Source organism: Apium graveolens, chromosome 6 (assembly GCF_009905375.1).
Source record: "Apium graveolens cultivar Ventura chromosome 6, ASM990537v1, whole genome shotgun sequence".
Lineage (NCBI taxonomy): Eukaryota > Viridiplantae > Streptophyta > Magnoliopsida > Apiales > Apiaceae > Apium > Apium graveolens.
Window position 1 is genome coordinate 287,234,240 of NC_133652.1, and position 8,626 is coordinate 287,242,865.

The 8,626-nt window shown below is 39.9% G+C and overlaps 1 non-coding gene across 1 annotated transcript; it reads right to left on the reverse strand.

The window, feature by feature from the left end:
• Window positions 1–2,078: 2,078 nt before the first annotated feature.
• LOC141670275 (small nucleolar RNA R71) lies at window positions 2,079–2,185 on the reverse strand. Its single transcript, XR_012554513.1, has one exon. It is a non-coding gene; the product is annotated as a small nucleolar RNA R71 (small nucleolar RNA).
• Between the last annotated feature and the right edge of the window lie 6,441 nt (window positions 2,186–8,626).

The window sequence follows — 8,626 nt, forward strand, 5'->3', positions numbered from 1 at the left end:
GTGTTGATCTAGTGTTTTATCACGTATACTGTTCATACAGCTACGCAGTCTCACCAACAATCCCCCTCTATTTGATTGTTAAACCTAACAAACAAATTAAATAGATAGGATAACTTAACTAACAACTAGAAAAAGTAAAGTACCAGGACTTGCAAATAATGCTACTTGTTTTCTGGTTCAAATTCTGCATTTCCAGATTTCTTATGTAACTGAAATGAAAGATGCTTGTTCCTCTAGCATGTTGAGTGGTATTTATGACACTTTATAATGCTCTATAAAGGCTTGGATTGATGTTTTGTACTGTGTCGGGCTAAGAAAATCCTGATTCTATTATAATTCTATTTCCTGGACTCCTGGATTGCTTGGGGGCTGCTATATAAACATTTCTAAGTCATTTTTAAGATATATCAAGACAGAGCGCATTGAGAAGACGACAAGAGACCTATAGCACAATTCAACAAAGGCGAAGACAATCTAGTTTATTATTGTGAATCTTTGTTTTGAGTTGTAATTTTGGATGCTCGTTTCTTGTTTTATTGAACCTATACTCTTGTTTTGTACTTGGTTTTAATTATTTGTTATAAAGACTACGTTTATTTTACCATGATTTCATCGAAACCCACGTTGATGATGAGTCCGATTATGGGCTAATCGTTATCGTGGGGTTCTAGCGGATTTATTTATGGATTTCTTTAGTTAATTCATTTGATGCATTAGTGTGTGGTGATTGATTGATAACCTAGTATTTGTTGTGCTTGTTCGTTTTATGAGTGTCGCGGACTTATAAGATAGTGTGCTAATTCTTAATGAAGCGAAAGTGAATTTAAGGATTTAGAACTTGCCATGCTAGCGTAGGTTCATGTATTGTTATGCATGATTCGTAGATAATTTTAATCATCTTACTTGCCCTGTGTAGTCAAGATTGATAACTTGTGCTTAATCCGTTATGTTGTCAAATTCTATACACATATAGGGTCTCAATATAATTGGTGTCTATTCAGCTTCTATCTCTTTTATGGATGTCTGGTAGTATGGTACTCGTGTAACCGAAAGTTGGCGTTTATCAGTTTCGTGTTATCTGATTAGTATCATCACCATTGCATGGTTAGGTTAAGAATGAAAAGGCTATTGAATGAAGTATTTAATGAAGTTAGAATCCCATGTTTGTCATATATATTAATTCAATCAATCTTATTCTCGTAATTACAATTATTAGTTAATTCTTATTGATAATCAACCTCAAATTGTGATTCGTCTTAGCATTGAATGATAACCATACATTGTTGCTTAGGTGCATGAATTAATTAGTTAACCAATATAGTCTCTGTGGGAACGAACTAGAAAAGATTCTATACTACTTGCGAACTCGTATACTTGCATGTATTCTTAGCGCGTGTTTAGCGACTAACAAGTTTTTGGCGCCGCTGCCGGGGACTGCAATGTTAATTGATAATTTATGTGCTTTCCATCAGTGGTCATTAAAGTTCATTGACTCGGACATTGTTACTTATCTATTTCCTTGTTTTATTTCAGGTGCTCGAGCGAGGGTGTATGCATACGCGTTCGCGTACTCGTAAGAGAACTCTGGATAAAGCCGAGGAAGAACTTGTGGTGGTTCAAAGGGAAGTTTTTGAGGAATAAAAGAAGGTAGAAGAAGAAGAGAAAGTCGAAGAACCAGTTGTAATAGCGATGGGAGATCAAGCAGAGAATCCAAAGGCTTTGATGGACTATTCTCAGCCCAAGTTTAATGACATTCAGTCGAGCATCGTCAGACCAGCCATCAGGGATAACACTTTTGAGATCAAGGCAAGCACGATTCAGATGATACAGAACTCAGTTCAGTTTGGGGGTTCTCCTACTGAAGACCCCAACATCCACATCAGGGATTTCATCGAGATCTGCGATACCTTCAAGTTTAATGATGTGACTGAAGATGCTATCAAGCTGCGACTCTTTCATTCCCTCTAAGGGACAAGGCTAAGAGCTGGTTACATTCTCTACCAGCAGGGTCTATCACTAAACGGGAAGATCTGACACAAAAGTTTCTCACTAACTTCTTCCCTATGGCGAAGACTGCTGCAATCAAGAATGCTCTTACCCAGTTTGCTCAGCAAACAGGAGAATCTCTGTGTGAGGCTTGGGATCGATATAAGGAGATGCTAAGGAAGTGCCCACACCATGACATGCCTGATTGGATGATTATCAACTGTTTCTACAATGGATTGGGTGCTACTTCTAGACCCATGCTTAATGCAACATCAGGAGGAGCCTTGTGGGCTAAGAGCTACGTTGAAGCTTATGAACTTATTGAACTGATGGCTGCTAATGAATACCAGAATCCTTCCCAGAGACTGACTCAGGGGAAAGTCGTAGGAATTCTGAAGTTGGATGCAGCAACTGCTATCGCTGCCCAACTTAAGGCTTTGACAATGAAGGTGGACTCTTTGGCTAATTGTGGAGTTAATCAAATCACCGGCGTCTGTGAACTTTGTGCTGGGGCCCATGAGATGGATCAGTGTTCTATATCTAGTGAATTAGCTCAGTTTGTGAGCAATTTTCAGCATTCGCAGCAACCAGTGCCGACCACATATCATCCCAACAACCGCAATCATCATAATTTCAGCTGGAGCAACGCTCAGAATGCGGTTCAACAGTCTTATCAGCAATATACAGCTAAGCAGTACAAACCCCCAGGTTTTTAGCAACCGCAATATGCACCAAGACAACAACTCCAGCTGTAACAAGCCAATGAAAAATCTGAACTAGAGGAGTTGAAGCTTATGTGCAAGAGTCAAGCTGTTTCTATCAAGTCTTTGGAAAATCAAATTGGGCAAATTGCCAATGCCTTGATAAATCATCAACCTGGTATATTGCCTAGTGATACTAAGGTGCCAGAAAGGAAGGAAGCTAAGGAGCAGGTAAAGGAAATCACGTTAAGGTCTGGAAAGGTTGCGAATACCGAACAAACTCAAAAGTTAACTGAAGAAGCTGAGGCTGAGAAAGAAGAAGAGCAGCAGGAAGTTTAAGTAGAACCAAGGAAGACTAATATTGAGCACACTCCTCCTAAGGGTAATACAGGGGAGAAACGGATCTATCCTCCACCGCCTTTTCTGAAGTGACTGCAGAAGAAAAAGCTGGACAAGCAATTTAAGAAGTTTCTGGAGGTGTTCAAGAAACTTCATATCAACATACCTTTCGCCGAGGCTCTCAAGCAAATGCCTAGTTATGCAAAGTTTATGAAAGGTATTCTCTCTCGAAAAGTGAAGCTAGATGATTTAGAGGCTGTCGCTCTCACAGAGGAATGCAGTGCTATACTGCAACAGAAGTTGCCTCCGAAGCTTAAAGATCCTAGAAGCTTCATTATTCCGTGCACTATTGGAAAAATATCTTTTGATAGTTGCCTCCGAACTCTGATAGATGTGCAGAAGGGTGAGCTCACAATGCGAGTACTGGATCAGGATGTAACTTTTAATGTGTTAAATGCTATGAAATTTCCTACTGATAATGAGGAATGTTTAAAAGTAGAGTTGATCGATTATGTGGTTACTTCAGAACTTGATCAATTCCTAAGGTCTGATGCCTTAGAGAAAGCCTTATTGGGAAATTCAGACAGTGAAGATGACGAAGGTGAAGAACAATTGCAATATTTGAATGCTTCTCCCTAAAAAAGGAAGGTTGATATGCCTTTTGAATCTCTTGGAATGGAGGAATTGAGAAAAGCTCCTAAACGCCTCAAGCCATCTATCGAGGAAGCTCCTACTCTTGAGCTTAAGCCTATACCTGAGCATTTGAGGTATGCGTTTTTAGGTGATGCATCTACTCTGCCTATTATTATTACATCTGACCTTTCAGGTAGTGATGAAGAAAAGCTTTTGAGACTATGAGAGAGTTCAAGTCGGAAGGGAATCAACCCTTCTTATTGTATGCATAAAATTTTGCTAGAGGAAGTTAGCAAGCCTACGGTCGATCAGAAAAGATGCCTCAATCCAATCATGAAGGAAGTAAAGAAGGAAATTCTTAAGTGGCTAGATGCAGGGATCATCTACCCTATTTCTGACAGTTCATGGGTGAGCCCGGTTCAATGTGTGCCAAAGAAAGGTGGTATTACTATGGTAGCAAATGAGAAGAATGAGCTTATTCCTACTAGAACAGTCACTGGGTGGAGAGTTTGCATGGATTATAGGAAGCTGAATAAAGCCACTAGAAAGGATCACTTCCCTTTGCCCTTCATTGATCAGATGCTTGACAGGTTGGCTGGGCATGAGTATTACTGTCTTCTGGATGGCTATTCGGGTTACAATCAGATTTGTATCGCTCCAGAAGATCAGGAGAAAACTACCTTCACTTGTCCATTTGGTACGTTTGCCTTCAGAAGAGTTTCTTTTGGTCTGTGTGGTGCACCAGCCACATTTCAAAGATGCATGATGGCCATCTTTTCTGATATGATAGGCTAGAATGTGGAGGTGTTCATGGATGACTTCTCTGTATTTGGAGATTCTTTTGATGAATGCTTGCAAAATCTTGGACACGTTCTCAAGAGGTGTGTGGAGACCAATTTGGTTCTCAATTGGGAGAAATGTCACTTTATGGTGCGACATGGTATTATTATCGGGCATAAGGTTTCTAGTAAGGTCTTGAGGTGGACAAAGCCAAGGTGGGGGTCATTGAGAATCTTCCTCCACCTATTTCTGTTAAGGGAATTCGCAATTTTCTTGGTCATGCGGGTTTCTATAGGTGTTTCATCAAGGACTTTTCTATGATTTCGAAACCGCTATGCAGTTTGCTAGAAAAAGATGTTCATTTCAAGTTCGATGACGAGTGCCTTGCAGCTTTTGAAACATTGAAGAAGAGTTTAATCACGACACCTGTCATAACTGCACCTGATTGGAATCAACCTTTTGAGATGATGTGTGATGCAAGTGACTATGCAGTTGGAGCAGTTCTTGGGCAGAGGAAGAACAACATATTTTATGTGGTCTACTATGCTAGTAAGACCTTTAATGGTGCCCAACTAAATTATACGACTACGGAGAAAGAGATTTTGGTTATCGTATATGGTTTTGAGAAATTTCCATCTTATCTACTTGGGACTAAGGTGACAGTTTTCACTGATCACATCGCAATTCGATATCTTGTCTCGAAGAAGGACTCGAAGCCTAGATTGATTAGATGGGTTCTTTTGCTCCAAGAATTTGAACTTTAGATCAAGGACAGAAAGGGGACTGAAAATCAAGTAGCTGATCATCTCTCGCGTTTAGAGAATCCTAATGCTACTTCAGTGGATAAGACATTGATAAATGAATCTTTTCCCAACGAGCAGTTGTTTGGAGTGCAAGAAGAAGAACCGTGGTTTGCAGACATTGTGAACTACCTTGTGAGTAATGTCATGCCTCCCGACTTATCCTATGCTCAAAGGAAGAAGTTTTTACATGAAGTGAAGTGGTATATGTGGGATGAGCCGTTTCTTTTTCGACAAGGGGCTGACCAAATCATCAGGAGATTTATTCCTTACAGCGAAACGAGGGGAATCTTGCGAGATTGCCACTCAATGGCTTATGGAGGACATTATGGTGGAGAAAAGACAACAGCTCATGTTCTCCAGGCAGGTTTTTTTGGCCGACCTAGTTTAAAGATGCTTACCAGTTTGTTTTGAAATGCGATCGATGTCAACGTGTGGGCAATATGTCTAAAAGGGATGAGATGCCTCTTAACGTGCTTCTCGAGGTTGAGGTCTTTGATGTTTGGGGAATTGACTTCATGGGGCCATTCGTCTCATCTTGTAACAATCAGTATAACATGTTGGCGGTTGATTACGTGTCAAAATGGGTTGAAGTTAAGGCGTTGCCAATGAACAATGCGAAAGTGGTGCTTAATTTTCTTCACAAGCAGATATTCACAAGGTTTGGAACTCCAAGAGTTATAATCAGTGATGAGGGATCGCATTTTTGCAATCGCAAGTTCACTGCTATGATGCAAAGGTATAATGTGAATCATTGCGTTGCCACGGCTTATCATCCTCAGACAAATAGGCAAGATGAGGTATCTAACCGAGAGATTAAGCGCATTTTAGAAAAGGTTGTGTGTCCATCGAGAAAAGATTGGTCTTTGAAGCTTGATGAAGCTGTTTGGGATTATAGAACAACATATAAAACTCCATTGGGAATGTCGCCGTTTCAGTTGGTTTATGGTAAGGGGTGTCATTTGCCTGTAGAGCTCGAGCATAAAGCATATTGGGCTTTGAAGAAATTGAATCTGGACTTGGACGCCGCTGGAAAGAAGAGGATGCTTTAATTGAATGAACTTGACGAGTTTCGACTTCAAGCTTATGAGTACAATAAAATGTACAAGGAAAAGGTCAAGAGGTGGCATAATAGGGGTCTAGTGGTCAAATCGTTCGTTCCGGGGCAACAAGTTCTTTTATTCAACTCCCATCTTCGTCTTTTCCCTGAAAAGTTGAAGTCAAGATGGTCAGACGACACGTAGCACATAGCAGTTAGGGTTTTATGACAACACACTTAATCACATAATAATACAGATAAATTATCTTTATTAAGATATAATACAAGCGTAATTTCTCGGTCGTTACATTCTTCCCCTTAATAGGATTCTGTCCTTAGAATCACACTATGAAAATAACTGAGGGTACTTTTCTAACATATCACTCTCAAGCTCCCAGGTTGATTCTTCAACCACGGGATTTCTCCACAAAACTCTCACTAATGGTACAAACTTATTTCTTAAGACTTTCTCTTGCCGATCTACAATTCTTACCGGCTGTTCTACATACGATAAATCTGCCTGTAGCTCTATCGGCTCATACTCTATTACATGCCTTGTATCAGGGTTATACTTCTTAAGCATTGGCACATGAAATACATTATGAATATGCTGCATATGGGGTGGTAAAGCTAGCTCGTATGCAAATTTTCTGACTTCTTTAAAATTTCAAATGGACCGACATATCGGGGCTTTAGCTTGCCTTTGTTGCCAAATCTAGTCAATTCCTTCCATGGTCATATCTTCAGTAACACATGCTCTCTTCTTGATAGTCCACATCCCTTCTGGTTGGATCTACATATTTACGTTGCCGATTTTGCTCTCCTTCGAGTCATTTTCGTATAAGTTCTACTTTTTCCTTGGTCTGCTGAATCAGTTCTGGACCTAGAATCTTGCGCTCTCCAACTTCGTCCCAACATGTAGGTGATCTGCATTTTCTCCCATATAAGGCTTCATAAGGTGGCATTCCGATGCTTGCATGGTAGCTGTTGTTGTAAGAGAATTCCACTAGCGGTAAATGTTCATCCCAACTGCCTTCAAAATCTATCGCACATACACGTAACATATCTTCAATTGTCTGAATAGTCCTTTCACTTTGCCCGTCCGTTTGTGGATGATAAGCAATGCTCATTTTTAGCTTGGTTCCTAGACATTCCTGGAATTGTCTCCAAAATCTCGAATTAAAACGGGGATCTCGATCCGATAGAATGGATACAGGTACTCCATGACACATCACAATTTCCTTGAGATATAAATGTACCAACTTGTCGAGCGAAAACCTTTCATTGATTGGAAGGAAATGTGCTGACTTTGTTAATCTGTCGATGATAACCCAAATTGCATCGTGATTTACTTTCGTCCTTGGAAGTCCCACTACGAAATCCATTGCTAAGTGCTCCCATTTCCATTCTGGAATATCTAGTGGTTGTAGTAATCCGCTCGGGCATTGATGTTCAGATTTAACTCGTTGACACGTGTAACACTTACTGACCCATTCCGCTATCTCTTTCTTCATATCTGGACACCAAAAGTTTTCCTTCAGATCTCTATACATCTTGGTGCTTCCGGGATGAATTGAATATCTTGAGCTATGAGCGTCTTGCAAAATTTCCGCTTTCAATTCCGGTACATTAGGTATCCAGATTCTCGAAGCAACTCGAAAAATTCCCTTGTCATCTTTCTAGCTGGTAATTTCTTCTCCTGACAAATTATCGAATTTGTGATTCATTATTTCTTCTTGACACCTTCTTATCTTTTCCAACAATTTTGGTTGAAAAGTCATTGCATAAATCATTTGAGTGGAGCTTTCTGGAACATGAACTTCAATTTCCAATTTATTGAATTCTTTGATCAATTCCTCTGAAGATGTTAACCGATTCAATCTTTCCTTTCGACTCAATGCATCTGCTACAATATTTGCTTTACCTGGATGATAGTTGATTGATACGTCGTAATCTTTGATTAGCTCTAGCCAACGTCGTTGTCTCATGTTGAGTTCTTTCTGCGTGAAAATGTACTTCAAACTTTTATGATCCGTGTAGATTTCACACTTCTCACCATAAAGGTAATGTCTCCAGAGTTTCAATGCGAATATAATTGCTGCTAGTTCCAGATCATGCGTCAGATATTTCTGCTCATGTGGCTTTAGCTGTCTAGAAGCGTATGTGATTATGTTGCCATGCTGCATCAAAACACATCCAAGTCCTCGATAAGAAGCGCCGCTGTAAATGACAAAATCTCCTTGATCATCAGGTAAGACAAGTACAAGTGTGGTTACCAATAGATTCTTCAATTCTTGGAAACTCTCTTCACATTTCTCATTCCATTCAAACTTTTCATTCTTCCGGGT